Genomic DNA, 20,674 nt, shown 5'->3' on the forward strand with positions numbered 1-20,674 from the left:
ATTACAAGAGCGGTAACCCCGAGCCAGACTCGGGTTTGCACCGCTCGATGCAGGGGAGGACACAGGGATCGTTACTTACCTTGTCCCCTGGATCCAGTGATGTCCGCCGCGCTGTGTGATCGAGCTGTCCTCCGCTCGATTCACAGTGCCGAATGCCGCCGAGCTCCGTTCCCTGCGACGTTACGACGCACGGGAGCGGAGAACGGCGGCAAATTCAAAAAAGTAAAAACACACAAAACACACACAGCACTGTAATCTTACAGATTACAGTGCTGTAGTAAAAAATACACACCCCCTTTGTCCCTAGTGGTTTGTGCAGTGCCCTGCATGCACTTTTATATTATAAATACTGTTTTTTACTGCTTGGAATTTGGAGATTGTCCATAGCAACCAAAACATGTCCCTTTTTCAGTTTTTTTTGGATTTGATTACATTATTGAATAATTTTTATTATTCTTTATTATATTATAAACTTTATCATACCCGGGATGTCCGCTAGACTCTGGTTTGAAGAGATTTCAGAGCGTTATTCCTAAGAATTACAGGACTACAAAATAAAAGCCAGATTTCCATGCAAAATAATTGTACCGCTTTCAGCACCTTATTCCAGACTGAATCATACCGCCAGGGAAGTTAAGCAGTGTTATCAGTCCTGTCTGGTTTATCTCGGTGTACTAGAGAATACCTCTGCCCTTTATTATGGGGATGAAGATATGGGTTGATTCTGTAGTTCTGAGGTTCCAATACAATACACTTTCTGTCCTAGGGTGACAATGTTGTTTTTCCACAGATATACTACAGTTGAGTGGGTGTTGTCACCTTAAAACAGGAAGTATGCTACTGGCAGGATCAACAATTGAAAATAAAGAGAAAAAACCCTGAAAAAAAATGCAGCCGCCACATCCAAGGACAGGAAAACTGCAATACATTCATTTTTTGTTTTGGTTTTGATATACTAAAGCGGTAATAATCCCAAAAGCAAACATTTATTATACTGCAGCTTTAGCATTGTTTAGCATTCTTAGATACGATGACTGCATTAGTCTTCTTTTTAGGCTTTCTTTCCTTTATTTTCACCTGGTAATCCAACCAATAAGTTTGTTGTTTTGTAACAGAACATGCTCTCCTGAAAATGTATCAGGGCAGTGGGCTCCAAACTGCAGCCTGGGGGCCAGATGCAGCCCTTTCATTGCTTTTATCTGAGCCTTATGGCATTATTCCCCCCTGACAATGACAACAGAGCATTATTCCTTTGACTGACACCAATGATGGGGCACTTTTCCCTCGACTAACACCAATGATGGGGCACTTTTTCTTCGACTGACACCAATGATGGGGCTCTTTTCCCTTGACTAACACCAATGATGGGGCACTTTTCCTTTGACTGACACCAATGATGGGGCACTTTTCCTTCGAATGACGCCAATGATGGGGCACTTTTCCTTCCACTAACATCAATCATGGGGCACTAGTCCTACCACTGACACCAATGATGGGGCACTTTTCCTTCCACTAACACCAATCATGGTGCACTATTCCTTCCACTGACAACTATGATGGGGCACTATTTCTCCCACTAACACCAATGATGGGGTACTATTCCTTCCACTGACACCAATAATGAGGCACTATTCCTCCAACTGACACCAGCGATGGGACACTATCCCCCCCCCCCCCCCCCCCAATACCAAAGATTGCGCACAATTCTTCCCCCTAATGCCACAGATGGGGCACTATTCCTCTCACTGATACCAACGATGGGACACTGTTTACTTCTAGCAGGATATTTTCTATTCCCACTGGTCACAGTCTGGTCCCACTAAAGTTTGAAAGACAATAAACTTTCTAAACCTTTGTTTAGAAAGTTTGGAGAACCTGAGTTAGGGTGTTGAGAGAAACCATTTACCACTGACAGGGGTGCTTAAACTGATCAGCTTATATGTATTCATTTACGTAAAACTTTTATCCCCAAAAAAAAAAAAAGTTTTCTGTGACTGGATGTGTAACTGCAGCGTGAACTGAAGTTTGGCTTCAATTTGTTAGTGTATCTAAATCTGCTAGTACATCTAATGCTCCCCTTCCCTTGAAATGACAATGCTGCTGTCCAAACTGGCCCCTGTGCTCCTTCATCCAGAGTGGGGGCGCTCTGATACAGGAGGTGTGTTACTGGCCAGGTCACAGATGAAAACTATGTTGAAATTACATTGTTGGTTTTGAGTTTATTACTGCTTGAGAGTAGGCTGATTACAGTAAGTCCCCGGGTTACAAACAAGATAGGGTCCTTAGGTTTGTTCTTAAGTTGAATTTGTAAGTAAGTTGGAACAGGTACATTTTTGAAGTGTAACTCCAGCCAAAGAAATTATTTTTACATTTTTTTGGATAACATAGGGAAGGGTTATCATCCCTGTAATGTTTGTTTTGCTGTCTGTTGCCCTGTTCAGATTTCACCTCACTTTCTGCCCCTGTGACAATTGGATTTTGAAAAGTTTGGGTTGTCGTGGAAACAAGGATTGGCGATAAAGCTTGGTGAGACACCTTTTTTCCCATTATAACTCTTTTTTTTTTTTTCAGATATATTTTTTATTGAATCTCAGAAAGAGCAGAACCAAGTCATTACATCAATAATGTGCAAACATTTATATAACCAGTCATATAACATGTTCAACTAATAAACCATTTTCTGAGGTAAACAAACCTCAGGTAAGTATTAGCACAGAATATGTCAGACATTTCACTCTTTCTTTTTTTCACAAAGACTATAACCGATTCAGCCCAGGGAGATATTATTCCTGACCAGAGCACTTTTTGCGATTCGGCACTGCGTCGCTTTAACTGACAATTGGGCGCTCTTGCGACGTTGCACACAAACAAAATTTACATCCTTTTTTTCCCACAAATAGAGGTTTCTTTTGGTGGTATTTGATCACCCCTGCGTTTTTAATTTTTTTGCTATAAACAAAAAAAGAGCGACAATTTTGAAAAAAAAACGCATTCATTTTTTACTATTTTGCTAATAAATATCCCCCAAAAATATATAAAATCAATTTTTTTCTTCAGTTTAGGCCAATATGTATTCTTCTACATATTTTTGGTAAAAAAAAATAGCAATAAACATATAGTGATTGGTTTGCGCAAAAGTTATAGCGTCTACAAAATAGGGTATAGTTTTATTGCATTTTTTTTTTTATTAGTAATGGTGGTGCTATGCGATTTTTATTGGGACTGCGACATTATGGCAGACACATCGGACACTTTTGACGCTATTTTGGGACATTGTCATTTATACAGCGATCAGTGCTATAAAATGGACTGATTACTGTATAAATGACACTGGCATGGAAGGGATTAACCACTAGGGGCGATGAAGGGGTTAAGTGTGTCCTAGGGAGTGATTCTAACTGTTGGGGGGATGGGCTTCAAGTCACATGACAGCAATCACTGCTCCTGATGACAGGGAGCAGTGATCTCTGTCATGACACAAGGCAGAACGAGGAAATGCCTTGTTTACACTTCCCCGTTCTGCGGCTCTGTGACACGATCGCTGGTAGACAGCGGACATCACGTCCACCGGTCCCACAGGCACGGTCACGCTGTGCGCGTGCGGGCTGCTATCCCTGACTCTTAAAGGTGACATACAGGTAAGCCCATTTGCCCACCACTGCTATTGTGCCGACGTATATCGGCATGCAGCAGTCAGCAAGTGGATAAGCTTATCTACTACTACTAAAGGTATGGAACTCCTTTTTCGTAAGAGCAAGAATAAAGAAAAAATAGAAATGTCAAGAAGAGAAAAAAAAGAAGGGAAGGAGGGGGAAGGGGGAAGTTTGGGATAGCGATGGTGCACGATAGCAAAGACAGTCAATTAATGTGACCACTCAGAGAGGTTATTATGATCCAAAAAGAGCTGCCCCTTCTTCAGAGAGTACGAACATATTTCAGAGCACCCAGGTCTTAGCCCTTGTACACACGGTCGGACATTCCGACAACCAAATCCGTCTGATTTTGTCCGACGGATTTTGTCCGAAACTGTTGCATACACACAGTCGGACAAAGTTGTCAGAAAATCCGATCGTACTTAATGTGATGACGTTATTTCGTTAGGACGGGACTACGTTCAGGCTAGTAGCCAATAGCCTCTACATTGTGGAGCCAACCCCCAATTGTTGGTGGCAATTGTTGTTTCCAGTGAAGAGGAATGCAAGACTTGGGGGCATTTAATAGGTGATGTACAATAGATTTTTGTATAAATTTGTGTGGGGATGGTCGAAACATAAGAAGACTGGATCGTCAGGAATCTTGTAGTTGAATTTTTGGATGCTTTTTCGGACTTCTGCCCAAAAGTGTTTCAGCTTAGGGCAGGACCAAAATATGTGAAGTAGCGTTCCTCTTCCCCAGCCTTAATTTATCTCCAGCAACGGATCTGTTGTATTGGGAAAGTATTTCTGTAACATATGAGGAGTATGATAATACCTCGTCAGAATTTTAAAATTGATTTCCTGATGTTTTGTATAGATGGATGATTTTAGGGAGAATCTAATAATGTTTTGTTGTTGGCTTGACGTAAATGTACGATTTAGCTTTGTTTCTCATTTTCTCATGCAAGGTTGGTGCGGTTGTTCGGAGGGAGTACTCAATAAATTGTAAGTTTTAGATAAAACTTTCAGCAAAGTCCCTTCATCTGAGCAGTACTCCTCAAAGGTTGGCAAGCGTCGACTAAAACTGAGGGTTTGTTAAAGAGTGTAGAATATTGTATGATTGAAGGGCATTCCAAAAGGTGAGCCTGAAGGTGCCATTGTCATTCATCAAAGATGTCATAGTTGGCCAATGTTCCATCACTAGAAAGTGGGACGCTTGATCATGGCGTAGGGTCCTGAACGTCTGGGTACCAAGGCCTGGGGGAAATTGTGGGTTCCCTAGAATAGTGATTAAGGGAGAGTCTCGGGTAGAGAGGGATGCCTGTGTACAGATGTGCGTGCATATACTGAGTGTGGTTCCTATCAAAGGAACGCGATTTTAATCCTGGTGGTAAATTATTGTAGCACCCCAGAACTCCTATTAGTAGAATGTCAGTTTGAGCTTGTTCTATTTGCTCCCAAAGCTTGGTACTAGAATGACGGCGCCAATCAATGAGTCTACCAAGATGGGTAGCCTGGAAATATTTCCAGGCATCAGGAAGTGCAAGCCCTCCATACTGTTTGGGTAGTGAGAGTTGATGGCGAGGAAGATTCCCAGGATAACTCTTATGCTTTGTACACACGAGCGGAATTTCTATTGGAAAAATCTTGGCTTGCATACACGCGCTCACACAAAAGTTCTCAGAACTTTCGACCGTCAAGAACGCAGTGATGTACAACACTACGACGAGCCGAGAAAATGATGTTCAATGTTTCAGAGCATGCGTCCAATTGTTCCCGAGCATACGTAGGAATTTTGCATGTCGGAATTGGTACAGATGATTGGAATTTCCAATCAGAAATTTTTCCATCCGAAAAATTGAGAACCTGCTCTCAATCTTTTGCTGGTGGGAATTCCGACCAAAAGCTCACATCGGACTTTTGCTGGCGGAATTTCCGATCGTGTGTACGGGGCATAACAGAAGTGAATTTCCCTTCCTAGGGGTAGATTTCTTCTCAATTCCTGTTGTCTCCCTCAGTTTGTAAATAGGAGTCGTTTATAAGTCGGATGTTTGTAACTCAAGGACTGTCTGTATCTGGTTCAACGAACCCTAAAGGAAGAGGGTGTGTGAGCTGCTTCTTCAACATCAAGTGCAGTCAGAGATGTACAGTATGTTTAGTGTATATATGCTCAAAATGGAAAATCTTATACTCATTTCCACATTCTGTTTCAAATCTGAATGGTCTTATGCCCTGTACACACGGTCGGACATTCCAACAACAACATTTTTCGTCCCAAACTTGTCTTGCATACACACGGTCGCACAAAGTTGTCGGAAAATCCGATCGTTCAGAACGCGATGACGTAGAACACGTACGACGGGACTATAAAGAGGGCAGTAGCCAATAGCTTTCGTCTAGTAATTTATTCTGAGAATGCGTGGCACTTTGTCCGTCGAAATTGGAATTTAAACAATCGCTTTTTGTTGTCGCAAAATTTTAGCTCCTGCTCTCAAACTTTGTGTGTCGGAAATTCCGACAGAAAAAGTCAGATGGAGCCCACACACGATGGGATTTTGCGACATCAAGATCCGATCACACATTTTCGGTCGGAAAGTGTGTACAGGGCATTAAAGTTTGTAAACTTACTTTGTGAAGATTTCCATACATTTACTTGAATTCTGTGACACAAATCTGAGTAGGCACTGCTGTGCCACACCTTTCACAGACCCTGCTGAACTACAGAGGTGTTGAAATAAAGAGTTTCAAGAGATGGAGTCACTACAAGAATCAGTATTTTGCAGGCAGCAAGGTACCATGGGATATGCATTCCGTAACTACTTCCCACCCGGCCACTGCACATAAATGGCCACATGGTCCTTTCCTCGTTCTGAGTGGAAGTTCAGGAACATCTCTCAGAACAAGTGCTCGCAGCGCAGCCACGAGGCGCGCTGCGGCTCGATCATGTGATCATTCTGATCACAGGATCCAGCTGAGCAGAGATATACCACTGATATACCCCTGTCACTATACACATTTATTGTCCCAATAAAACATACAAACACTGATTTGGGTTATTTTTTACCAAAGAAATGTAGCAGCATCATTTTTGGTCAAAATGTATCAAGAGAAATTACTTATTTGCAAAATGTTGTAAAAGAAACTAAGAAAAATATATTTTTTTGGAAAATTTTCGTTCTTTTTTTTATTTGTAGCGTAAAAAATAAAAACCCCAGCGCTGATTAACTACCACCAAAAAAAAGCTCTATTTGTGTAAAAAAAAAGTATACAAATTTCTTTTGAGTGCAGTGCTACATGACCAGGCAATTGTCATTCAAAGTGTGAGGCCGCGTACACACGGGCGGACTGTCTGTCCAACTTAGTCCGCTGAAACACATTTCAGCGGACAGTCCGCTCGTGTGTGGGCTTGAGCTGACTTTTTCAGCGGACAGTCTGGCGGACTAAGGCCGCGTACACACGGGCGGACTGTCTGGCCAACTAAGTCCGTCAGACAATCCGACAGACAGTCCGTCCTACTTTTGAATAAACGGACTTGACCACACACGATGAACAGACAGTCCGCTGAAAGCTTGCGCGATGACGTGTACAGCACGCACGACGGGACTAGAAATACGACGTCCAATACACTGCAATGCAACCTTCGGCCGTGTAAATCCTTTCTGAGCATGCGCCATACTTAGTCTGTCCAACTTGCCTGCTCACGAGCGGACTGTCCGCTGAAACCAAAGTTGGACGGACAATATTACGGAAATTCCGAAAGACTTAGTCCGCCAGACTGTCCGCTGAAAAAGTCCGCTGAAGCCCACACACGAGCGGACTGTCCGCTGAAACACGTTTCAGCGGACCAAGTACGTCAGACAGTCCGCCCGTGTGTACGCGGCCTTAGGCCGCGTACACACGGGCGGACTGTCTGGCCAACTAAGTCCGTCAGACAATCCGACAGACAGTCTGTCCTACTTTTGAATGAACGGACTTGACCACACACGATGAACAGACAGTCCGCTGAAAGCTTGCGCGATGACGTGTACAGCACGTACGACGGGACTAGAAATACGACGTCCAATACACTGCAATGCAACCTTCGGCCGTGTAAATCCTTTCTGAGCATGCGCCATACTTAGTCCGTCCAACTTGCCTACTCACGAGCGGACTGTCCGCTGAAACCAAAGTTGGACGGACAACATTACGGAAATTCCGAAAGACTTAGTCCGCCAGACTGTCCGCTGAAAAAGTCAGCTGAAGCCCACACACGAGCGGACTGTCCGCTGAAACACGTTTCAGCGGACCAGGTCCGTCAGTCAGTCTGCCCGTGTGTATGCGGCCTTAGTCTTTCGGAATGTTGGAAATACTGTCCGCTGGACTCGCATTTCGGCAGACAATCCGCCCGTGTGTGTGCCAGTCCGCCCTACTTTTGAAATGAGCGGACTTTTCCCGCCCGGAGAAAAGTCCGCTCATTTCGAGCGGGTATTCAGGTAGGCGGGGCCCGCGATGGAGACGTCGCTCACCCCGCCGCCTGGTATGGACTTAAAGGGGAACCCCAACGCTGAAAAAAATCGGCGTGGGGGTCCCCCCCAAGTCCACAACAGACCCTTGTCCGAGCACGCTACCCGGCCGGCCAGGAAAGGGGGGCGAGCGAGCGCCCCCCCTCCTGAGCCGTACCAGGCCGCGTGCCCTCAACATGGGGGGGTGCCTTGGGGAAGGGGGGGCCGCGCGGCCCCCCCACCCCAAAGCACCTTGTCCCCATGTTGATGAGGACAAGGGCCTCTTCCCGACAACCCTGGCCGTTGGTTGTCTGGGTCTGTGGGCGGGGGGCTTATCGGAATCCGGGAGCCCCCTTTAATAAGGGGGCCCCCGGATACCGGCCCCCCACCCTATGTGAATGAGTATGGGGTACAATGTAGCCCTACCCATTCACCTGTAAAATAAAAGTACCAAAAAAAAACACAGCACACGAGATAAAATATTTTATTGCACAGCTCCGGGGGTCTTCCGTCTTCGGGGGTCTTCTTGCCGGACTCCTCCGCTATATTCTTGTAGCTCTTTTGCTAGCGGAGGAGTCCGGCTTTTTTTTCCTCGCCGCCGGCCTCTTCTCCCGACTTCGGGGGTCTTGTCCCCCTCTTCGGTTCTTCTGCCGGTCTTCTGCCGTCCCGGTCTTCTGTCGCCGCCACCCGTTCTTCTTCTTCTTCTCCTTCTTCTTCTCCAGGAGATGTTGACACGACGATCTCTCCGGCCACAATGCCAGGGCCGCGCTCCACTGCCACTTATATAGGGACAATGGGGCGGTGTCACATGGCTTTATGTCACATGGGTTGGTCACATGGGTTGATGTCACATGGGGACTATGACATCGTAAGGGGCGGGGTCACCATGTGACCAACCCATGTGACATAAAGCCATGTGACACCGCCCCATTGTCCCTATATAAGTGGCAGCGGAGCGCGGCCCTGGCATTGTGGCCGGAGAGAGCGTCGTGTCAACATCTCCAGGAGAAGAAGGAGAAGAAGAAGAAGAATGGGCAGTGGCGGCGGCGACAGAAGAACCAAAGAGGGGGACAAGACCCCCGAAGTCGGGAGAAGAGGCCGGCGGCGAGGAAGAAAGCCGGACTCCTCCGCTAGCAAAAGAGCTACAAGAAGATAGCGGAGGAGTCCGGCGAGAAGACCCCCGAAGACGGAAGACCCCCGGAGCTGTGCAATAAAATATTTTATATCATGTGTTGTGTTTTTTTTTGGTACTTTTATTTTATAGGTGAATGGGTAGGGGTACATTGTACCCCATACTCATTCACATAGGGTGGGGGGCCGGTATCCGGGGGCCCCCTTATTAAAGGGGGCTCCCGGATTCCGATAAGCCCCCCGCCCGCAGACCCCGACAACCAACGGCCAGGGTTGTCGGGAAGAGGCCCTTGTCCTCATCAACATCGGGACAAGGTGCTTTGGGGTGGGGGGGCCTCGCGCCCCCCCTTCCCCAAGGCACCCCCCATGTTGAGGGCACGCGGCCTGGTACGGCTCAGGAGGGGGGGCGCTCGCTCGCCCCCCTTTCCTGGCCGGCCGGGTAGCGTGCTCGGACAAGGGTCTGTTGTGGACTTGGGGAGGACCCCCACGCCGATTTTTTCGGCGTTGGGGTTCCCCTTTAAGTCCATACCAGGCGGCGGGGTCAGCGACGTCTCCTTCGCGGGCCCCGCCTACCTGGAGACGCGCTCGAACTTTCCTCCGCGTGTGTGGCGAGTCCGTTCATTTCAAAAGTAGGGCGGATAGTATGGTGGACTTAGTCCGCCGTATTAGTCCGCTCAAAAAGTGCCGTGTGTGGGCAAGTCCGTTCATTCCAAAGTATGACGGACTGTCTGTCGGATTGTCTGACGGACTTAGTTGACCAGACAGTCCGCCCGTGTGTACGCGGCCTGACAGCGTTGAAAGCTGAAAATTGGTCTGGGAAGGAAGGGGGTGGGGGTGAAAATGCCAAGTATTGATGCAGTTAAAAATTGAAAGTTATCAAAATCACAACAATAAAGGTGTTTTTCAAATACGCTTATATTGGATTGTAAAAAACAACTATTGTTTGTGACCATAGATTTTCTTTCTTGAAGACTAAGCCCTTTCTGGCACTTTTTGGTTTACGTTTAAGCTTATGTATGGGGAATTAGAGTGCTTACATTTTTTTATTTCTTATTGTATTTTATTTTTACACCGCAGTGCTCTGCCTGTGCAGGGTGCTGCCTCTGCGCTTTATTCCAAAAGTTCTTTGGTGTGGGCCTTTTTTGAGACTAGTGCATCAGATCACACCGCTGCTATTTGCAACATATGTCTCAAGCGTATCTCGCGTGGCCAAAACATCAGCCGCTTGGCCACCACATGCTTGACCAGACATATGTTGACATGCCATGCAGTTCGTTGGCAAGCGTACCTTAAAGACCCACACCAAAGAACAAAGCAGACCTCTCCTTGCTCCTCATCAGCTGGGATCTCCAACCCCACTATACCTTCAGTCCTCTCTGAAACCTGCACTGAGAGGAATGAAGGTGTAGAATTAGGTGTATCACAGCCAAGTACTTGCGGGCACTCTGCTAGCAGTACATCGACGTCTGATTGTACCAGGCAAATTTCCCTGCCCCAGCTGCTGGACTGTCAAAAGAAGTTCATTCCCAGCCATCCACATGCCCAGCGGTTGAATGCTAGCTTGGCTAAATTGCTAGCACTTCAACTACTGCCTTTTCAATTGGTAGACTCGGCCCCCCGTGAGTTTGTGCAATGTGCAGTTCCTCAGTGGCAGGTTCCCAAACCCCACTTTTTCTCACGAAAGGTGATTCTGGCACTCTACCGGCATGTGGAAGGCAATATCCATGCCTCGCTGGACAGGGTGGTCAGCGGTAAGGTGCATATTACCACTGACTCATGGTCCAGCAGGCATGGACAGGGACGTTGCCTATCTTTCATGGCGCATTGGGTGACTCTTCTGGCAGCTGGGAAGGATGCAGGACAAGGTGCAGTAGTGTTGGAGGTTGTTCCACCACCACACCTCCAAAATGCTACTATTGGTTGTGACACACTTCTCTCCTCCAACCCCTCCTCTTCTTCTTCCTCCATGGCCTCTTCCTGTGCTTTATCCTTGGAACCAGCTGTGCTCCGTAGGCGTTCAAGGGGCTACACAAGTATGCAGACAAAAAGATGCCATGCCGTGCTTGCGCTGGTGTGCTTGGGGGACAGGAGCAACACTAGGGCAGATATTCTGTCAGCTCTGCAGGGGCAGGCTGAGAGGTGGTTGATGCCATGCCAGCTTAAGCCAGGAATGGTGGTTTGTGACAATGGCACCAACCTCCTCTCCGCCCTCCAACAGGGACAACTGACCCTTGTGCCCTGTGTGGCTCACGTCGTTAACTTGGTGGTACCCAGGTTTACAGGATGTCCTGAGGCAGGCCAGGAAAGTCTGTGTGCATTTCTGCAGGTCAAATAATGCCAGTGCTTGGCTGGCTGAGCTCCAAAAGGAATTAAACCTGCCCAAGGACCGCTTAATCTGTGACATGCCCACCATGTATAACTCAACGTTGGCCATGCTGCAGTGGCTGCACATGCAGCACAGGGCCATCAATGAGTACCTGTGCAACTACGGCACCAGGACAGGGTCAGGGGAGCTAGGTTTTCTTTCCCACGCCAGTGGGCCATGAGCAGGGATGCATGCACTGTCCTGTCACCATTTGAGGAAGCCACGAGGATGGTGAGAAGTGACAGTGCATGCATTAGTGACACTGTACCTCTTGTCCACCTGTTGGAGCACACGCTGCGTGGAATAATGGACAGGGTGCTTGAGGCAGAACAGAGGCAGGAAGAGGAGGACTTCCTTGCCTCTCAAGGCCCACTTTATCCAGTTCCTGCTGGCCCGTCGATCACACAGGAAGAGGAGGAGGATTGTGTCAGCATGGATGTGGAGCCTGGCACTCAGCATCAGCAGCAGTCTTTTAGGGATGATTTACAGTCCCAAGAAACCCGTGAACTTGTACGTGGCTGGGAGGAGGTGGCATGCGGATCATGTCGTCCTTAGTGACCTAGAGGACTCCGGACCGAATGCCTCAGCTAACCTACGCTGCATGGCCTCCCTGATCCTGCAAAGCCTGCGGAAGGATCCTCGTATTTGGCGGATCAAGGAGAGGGATCATTACTGGCTGGCAACTCTCCTTGATCCACAGTACAAGGGTAAGGTTGCGGACCTTATCTTGCCATCGCAGAGGGAGCAAATTCCTGGTCCTGGACAACATGTTGCTGAGGCTTCGGTCAGTCACAGAAGGAGCGGTGGAGAAGGTGGTTGTCTGACCTATGCGTTCAGACAATTTTTTAGTCCGCAGCCCCAAGGTATGATCGGTTCCAGCAACCATCGCCAGCGTCTGATTTACATGGTGCAGGAATACCTAGGGGCAAGGTCAGACTTGGACACCTTTCCCACCGAAACTCCCCTGGCTTACTGGGTCTTGAGGATGGATCACTGGCCAGAGCTTGCACAGTATGTAATTGAGCTATTGGCCTGTCCTGCATCCAGCGTTATTTCGGAACACACATTCAGTGCTGGTGGAGGCTTTGTAAACAATCACAGGGTGCACCTGTCCACTGACTCGGTTGATCGACTGACCTTCATAAAAATGAATCAGTCTTGGATCACCACCAGCTACCAAGCACCTGAAGCTGATGTAACCGAATAATTTTTTTTTAAATGTCACATCACTTCAAAACTGCCTATGCTGATGCTGAGTGACTATCCTGTTATTCTGACTGACTATCCTCTTCCTCCTCAATGATCCTGCTGATAGCTTTGGTTCTGGGCACCGCCACCAGTGTCTAAGGCCCAATTTTTCAGCCCCTGTTTAACAGGGGCGTGTAATTCCAATTTTTGATGCAATATTTTGCAGGAGGGTTTGTTGCTGCGCTCAACTACAATATTTGTGAGTGGTTGCAGTGTTGTGGCACCAGCATCAGTAGCTAAGGCCCAATTTTTCAGCCCCTGTTTAACAGGGGCGTGTAATTACAATTTTTGATGCAATACTTTGCAGCAGGGCTCATTCCTGCTCTCCAACTAGAGTATCTGTGAGGGGTTGCAGTGTCGTGGCACCAGCACCAGTGCCTAATGCCCAATTTTTCAGCCCCTGTTTAACAGGGGCGCGTAATTACAATTTTTGATGCAATACTTTGCAGCAGGGCTCATTCCTGCTCTCCAACTACAGTTTCTGTGAGGTGTTGCAGTGTTGTGGCACTAGTGCCTAAGGCCCAATTTGTCAGCCCCTGTTCAACAATGGCATGTAATTACAATTCTTGATATAATAGTTCACAGCAGGGCGCTCCAGCGCCACCAAGAGTCACTTTGAGGGCTTACAGTGTTGTGGCAACACCAACACCTTAGGCCCAAATCTCTGCAGAGCATATAGGGCAGGCCCCCTACTTTCAAACATCCAACTTACAAACGTCTCCTACTTGCAAATGGAAGGAGACAACAGGAAGTGACATCCCCCAGGCACGGTATTTAAAGGAATATTTCACTTTTTCTTTCACTTTAAGCGTCATTAAAATCAGTGCTCCCGAAAAAAACGGCTGTTTTTAAAACTTTATTTTTTTTGCATTGATATATGTCCCCTGGGGCAGGAGCTGGGTCCCCAAACCCTTTTTATGACAATAACTTGCATATTAGCCTTTAAAATTAGCACTTTTGATTTTGAATGTTCGAGTCCCATAGACTTTAATGGGGTTCTAAAGTTCACGCAAATTTTCGGTCCGTTCGCAGGTTCTGGTGCGAACCGAACCGGGGGGTGTTCGGCTCATCCCTAATCCTGTGTTTCTTACTACCTCCTTAGTCTGGTTGTTGGAAGACCTAGAAAAAAGCACTGGCAACTGGTAAATACATTGTCTACAACAGTGATACAGTATGGTGGTGAGGAGGGAGTTACTGAGCAGGAAGACTTCAATAGACTAAGTCAGGCAGCATTGCACTGTGGGAACTATAGTCCAGAGGAGAGAGACTCTACTGTAATCAAGAACGTTTGAGCTACATTCCCCAGAGATTAGATTGCTGGGAGCTGGGTGTCAGACTAGCACTTACCGAACCAGTGAGTCCACTTGGGCAGAGGGTGGTCTCCCGTACGTGTCTGACTTACAACCCCTGATAAAGTAGACAGGTGGCTGAGAGTACGGAGTGGTAAGAGAGCCTGTGGTGTGGCTCCAGGAACTTGCAGGAAACTCCAGCAGCAGGTACATAGGCAGGACACAGGCAAACTGGGTACAGAGCAGGAACCGAGCAGGCAGGTCCGGGTTCAGGCAGGGTTTGGCAACAGGCGGACAGCAGAGGTACAGAAGGAGCAGGCAGGAGCGAGGTCAAACAGGCCGAGGTGAGGTGCAGGCAGAGGTCAGAGGTGTCCAAGGAGAGCCGGGTCGTCAGGAGATCAGGAAACAGGAACGCAGGATACGGGCAACGGAACAGGAACCGGGGAGCTGTTGATCAGGCAGCACCTGAATGGTCTAAGCAGCAGGCCTAAATAGGCCGATTGGCGCGCGCGCTGACACGCGTGCACCCGGGCGCAGGCACACACACCAGCGCCACCCGAAGTGCCCACAACAGCGCGCACCGGCGCGTGCCAGCAGGAGCACGCAAGGGCACACACCGGCACGCACCAGCGCCCGCAGGAGCGTGCACCACCGCGCGCACAGAAACGCGCACCCCCGCACGCACCGCCGCACATAGGTGCACACCAGCGCGGGCAGCACTGCGACCATCCAGGTAACGTCCCTAACAGTGGGGAAAGAACTACATTTTACAGGGCTGTACAGGACATAGCATCCTCTTGCTGTGAGGGGGACCGGAGAGTACATCATTTCACAGACCAGAGAGTAAACTAATCGCTGTGTGTGATCAGATGCAGAGCCATTGCTGTGGGAACCCTTTAGAAACTGACTATACAGCCATCTAATAGCTTTATTTGCTACCTGCAGGTGTGACTGAGACTATTTGCATGTGCACCAACGGTAAAACTGTGCCCCAGCTCTGGTCTGCTGAAGAGTTAGGACTAAAGACTGCCCCTTTACAGTTGCTACACAGAGACCTTTCTATTGCTTATGCTAAAAGGTACCTCTCAGGGGACTTTGTACCATATCCTAGCCATTCTGCTAGAGTGCACTCTAAACTAGTTATAGTATTGTTATTTATGCTGCAGGTAATGTTTATATGCACTGTTTATTGCTGACTATGCTTATTCATGAGTTAATCCAAGTCTAGTGGTACAAATTGTACTCTAATTTACCTTGGCATAGTGATTATACTGTCAAACAGACTGTGTCAGGACCTACCTTCTGTGTGCTCGTTATGCTTAAACCGCCATTTATTCTAACCAATACATTGAGTTATTTTTGCCGCGAAACAGTCCTGTGTCTATTTCCGGTAACTGGTGATTGCACAGATCTATTTTAGACTATTGTACATTTCGTTTGATTTGTGTTTGTATGAAAACAAGGCTCTGCATGTCATTTCATTTCCATTGTTCTGTTTAACCTTATACAGTACATTAAAGTGGAAGTTCAGCCAAAACCGGCATCAGAAAAGGTAAGTATAGCGATTTTTCTTTACAGGATTAGATAGATTAGGTTCCGAATGTGAGTTTAGGTTTAGTGTCAAGTTAGGTTTTGGCTGAACTTCCACTTTAATTCCTTCCATAGCAAATAAATTATGATCTCACTCATATCTTGGTGTCTCCTATTTGAAATATTTTCTTAGCAAAATAAAGAACATGTTATACCTACCTTATACCTATGTTCGCTGGCTTCTGTCAAAGGGGCATGACCGAAAAATGTCTGCAGACTCCCAATCGGTGATCTCAACCAATGTCTGAGAGAATTATACTATAGCTTCTGTGTATAAGTGCTGTCATAGCCACAATAGCAAGAGCTATACAATCTGGTATGAATGAAAGTGAAAATGAAATGTACAAGGATGGGCAGGGATCCTGGATGTGGGTTAAACCTCATTAGAGGTCATTTTTTTTACAAAACAGTAATGGCTAAGAACCATTTACCTGGAGTTCTACTTAATCGCTTCCCGACTGTCTCACACAGATATACTGCGGCAGAAGGGAACGTAGAGGCAAATTAACATACCTGTACGTGGCCCTTTAAGTGGTGGCTTGCGGACGTGCGCATGCCCGCCGAGAGCTGCGTGACCGTGATTGCGGGTCCCGCGGACTCGATGTCTGCGGGGATACCTGCGATCATCTCACGGTGAGGAAGAAGGGGGAGATGCTAATGTAAACAAGCATCTCCCCATTCTGCCTAATGACACTGACACTGATCACCGCTCCCTATAATCGGGAGCGGTGATCAGTGTAGTGTCGCACAGCCCCTCCCCCCCACAGTTAGAATCAATCCCCAGGACACACTTAACCCCTACAGCGCCACCTGGTGGTTAACCCCTTCACTACCAGTCACATTTACACAGTAATCAATGCATTTTTAATTGCACTGATCGCTGTATAAATATGAATGGTCCCAAAACCTAGGCAAAATTGTCAGAGGTGTCTGCCATAATGTCGCAGTCACAATAAAAATCTCTGTTTGGCACCATTACTAGTAAAAAAAAAAATTATCAATAAAAATGCCATAAAACCATCCCCTATTGTAAACACTATAACTTTTATGCAAACCAATCAATAAACGCTTATTGCGATTTTATATTTTTTTTTACCAAAAACATATAGAAGAATACGTATCAGCCTAAACCAAGGAAAAAAATGTTTTTTTATATATTTTTTGGGGATATATATTAAGGCAAAAAGTTAAAAATAATGTGTTTTTTTCAAAATTGTCGCTATTTTTTTGTTTATAGCGCAAAGAATAAAAAACGCAGAGGTAATCAAATACCACCAAAAGAAAGCTCTATTTGTGGGGAAAAAAGGACGTAAATTTTGTTTGGGAGGCACGATCGCGCAATTGTCAGTTAAAGCGACGCAGTGCGGAATTGCAAAAAACACTCTGGTCTTTGGCCAGCCAAATGGTCCGGGGGCTTAAGTGGTTAAATATGTTTATTACTACTTTTCATGTGCTCCCATTAAAGTTATGTAATTTTTTTCTATATTTGCCACTAAAAGTGTTATAATGCAATCAAGATCCATAGCAATCTTACATAATAAGGCATTTAGTTTTTCATTGATAAAATTGTGCTGAAAAAGAGCTCCCATGGCTCTTAATAAGTAAGGGAATTGGAATCTATGTACAGGTATCTTGGTAACACCTCCCTGACTGACTTCTCCATCTGTTCTCACCAAAACAAGTGACTCATACAGTGTACTCTGATCCTCTCTGTTCTCAAAATATTCCAGAGCTGCACAGTATTTCCCTTGGACCAAGCGTATTTCTGACATTTGTTGTTTACATGTTAAAATCAGTATTTTTTGCTAGAAAATTATTTATAACCCCCAAACATTATATTTTTTTAGAGAGAGATCCTTTAGCATAAAATGGAGATCATTGCAATACTTTATGTCACAGCGAATTTGCGCAGCGGTCTTGCAAACGCAATTTTTTTTGGAAACAATACACATTTTTTACATTTTATGAGGAGCTCTAGTGCTAGAATTGCTAGAATTATTGCTCTCGCTCTAGCGATCGCATTGATACTTCACATGTGTTATTTGAACACCATTTACATATGTAGGCGTATGCATTTGCTTCTGCGCCTGAGCTCGGAGGGATGAGGCACTTCATTTTTTGTTTTATTATTTATTTTCCTCTTTATTTTTTATTTTTACACTGTCCCTTTAAAAAAAATGTAAACATCCCTTGTAATAGAAATAAGCAGGACAGGGTCTCTTTAATGCGAGATCTGGGGTCAAAGAGACCTCAGATCTCTCATTTACACTTAAACGCAAAACACAAGAAAAAAAGGGCCCTTGAAGGCCAGAGGGCTTAAAGAGGAAGTAAACCCTTCCAAACAACTTGGACCTACAGGTAAGCCTAGATTAAGGCTTACCTGTAGGTCCAAGCAATATCTCCTAAACCTATATGGTTTAGGAGATATTTGCCCGAAAATGGGCACCGCTGTCTACGGCGCATGCGCCGTAGACAGCAGCGCGCAGGCGCACTAAATGCGGCAAATCCATGAATGGATTTGCCAAATTTGTCGACTCCCGTGCGCATGCGCGGGAGTGACGTCATCGCGGCTTCGCCGAGTGGCAGCGGCGGAGCTGCGAAACGCGACTCCCGCGCGCATGCGCGGGAGTGACGTCATCGCGGCTTCGCCGCTGTGATTCGTCGGAGCTGCGAGACGCCACCAGCAACGCAACCAGCGAGACGCCACCAGCAACGCCACCAGCAACGCGGACTACAGGGATCAGCGGCGACTTCGCTGGCTCCTGTGTCAGGTAAGTGACACATAATGAGCTACTATGCGATGCATAGTAGTCCATTATGCTTTACCTTTGCAGGGAAAAAAAGAGGAAGTAAACCCATCAGGGTTTACTTCCTCTTTAAGTAACGTTTGAAGTCCCTCCGGCCCTCAAGGACATAAACTCAAGTGGGGACCATCTTGCCCTCACTCGACTTGCTGCCCATCAATCCAGATAGTTTTCTCCTCTACCGACATCTCCAGTAAGCAGGGAAAATGGGCAGGAAGCGGCGGGAGTGGGAGGGGGGCACCTTTCCTGCTGCCCATAAAAGTGATCCCGTGGCGAATCTGCTCCCGGGACCACTTTTATCTGAAAGAGGATCCCTTACTGTATAAAAATATGCCGGGTTTATGGCAGCTATCTGCTGCCATAACCCGGTATATACAGTGCCTTGAAAAAGTATTAATACCCCTTGACATTTTCCACATTTTGCCATGTTACCACCAAGAACATAACTGTATTTTATTGGGATTTTATGTGATAGCCCAACACAAAGTGGCACATAATTGTAAAGTGGAAGAAATATTATAAACGATTTTCAACATTTTTCAGAAATACATTTCTGAAAAGTGTGGTGTGCATTAGTATTCAGCCCCCTTTACTCTTATAACTCTAAAATCTGGTGGAACCAATTGGCTTCTGAAGTTACCTAATTAACAAATAGAGTCCATCTGTGTGTAATTTAATCTCAGTATGCATACAGCTGTTCTGTGAAGCCCTCGGAGGTTTGTTAGAGAACCTTAGTGAACAAACATCATCATGAAGGCCAAGGAACACATCAAACAGGTCAGGAATAAAGTTGTGGAGATGAAAAAAAACATGGTGGCAGCATTATGCTGTGGGGATGCTTTTCTCAGCAGGGACAGGGAAGCTAGTCAGAGTTGATTGGAAAATGGATGGAGCCAAATACAGGGCAATCTTAGAGGGAAACCTGTTAGAGTCTGCAAAAGACTTGAGACTGGGGCAGAGGTTCACCTTCCAGCAGGACAACAACCCTAAACATACAGCCAGAGTTACAATGCAGTGGTTTAGATCAAAGAATATTCATGTGTTAGAATGGCCCAGTCAAAGTCCAGACCTAAATGCCATTGATAATCTGTGGCAAGACTTGAAAACTGTTATTCACAGATGCTCTCCATCCAATCTGACAGAGCTTGAGCTATTTTGAAAAGAAGAATGGGCAAAAATGTCACTCTCTAGATGTGCAAAGCTGGTAGAGACATAGCCAAAAAGAGTTGCTGCTGTAATTGCAATGAAAGGTGGTTTTACAAAGTATTGACTCAAGGGTGCTGAATACAAATGTACACCAAACTTTTCAGATATTTATTTCTATAAAACCATTTATAATTTTCCTTCCACTTCAAAATTATGTGCCACTTTGTGTTGGTCTATCACATAAAATCCCAATAAAATACATTTACGTTTTTGGTTGTAACAATGTCAGAAACCATGAAATCAACAAATCAAATAAATAAGTTGGCAGGACTGACGAGCAGGATATCATCAACAGCTGAGTACCTGTGGAGAGATATGAGCTGGCAATTAGCCGACAGCTGAGTAGCCAGCTCATAAAAGGAAGGGCTGAGCCCAGCCCTGACACACATGACCAAATGTGACAAATGTCAAGGGGTATGAATATTTTTTCAGGGCACTGTAACGTCAAAGTACCGATATATATATATACAGATATATATATATACAGTGGGAGGTCCGGAAGTGGTTAAAGCAGTAGTAAAGTCTTACAAAGAAAAAAAAATCTTGGCCCCCTGCAGGCTAATGTCATAATGTGCAAGTATACACCACATACTTGCACATTATGGCAGACTTACCTCTGAAATGAAGCTCTGTCATCGCTGCCACCATATAATGTGTTTTCTTATGTCCAGAGGTTTTCACAGTTATGGTTTTGGCACCTTTCAGTTCAACAGTCCTATTAGGCTCGATTTACATCTATGCATGTTGCTTTTGATCGTTTTTGCAGTGCTTTTTGCGGTGCTCGTCGCGTTTTTTGGACAGGAGTTTTTACCACGATTTTGCCGCGTTTTACATTTTTTTGTTTTGCTTTTTACACTGTGGTTGCTTAGTAACCAGCTATATACTGTGAAAAAAAAGAAAAAAATGCAAAACGCAAATCGCAGCA

This window comes from Lithobates pipiens, unplaced genomic scaffold (assembly GCF_037356315.1).
Source record: "Lithobates pipiens isolate NorthernLeopardFrog02 unplaced genomic scaffold, aLitPip1_a1.2 Scaffold_23, whole genome shotgun sequence".
Taxonomy (NCBI): Eukaryota; Metazoa; Chordata; class Amphibia; order Anura; family Ranidae; genus Lithobates; species Lithobates pipiens.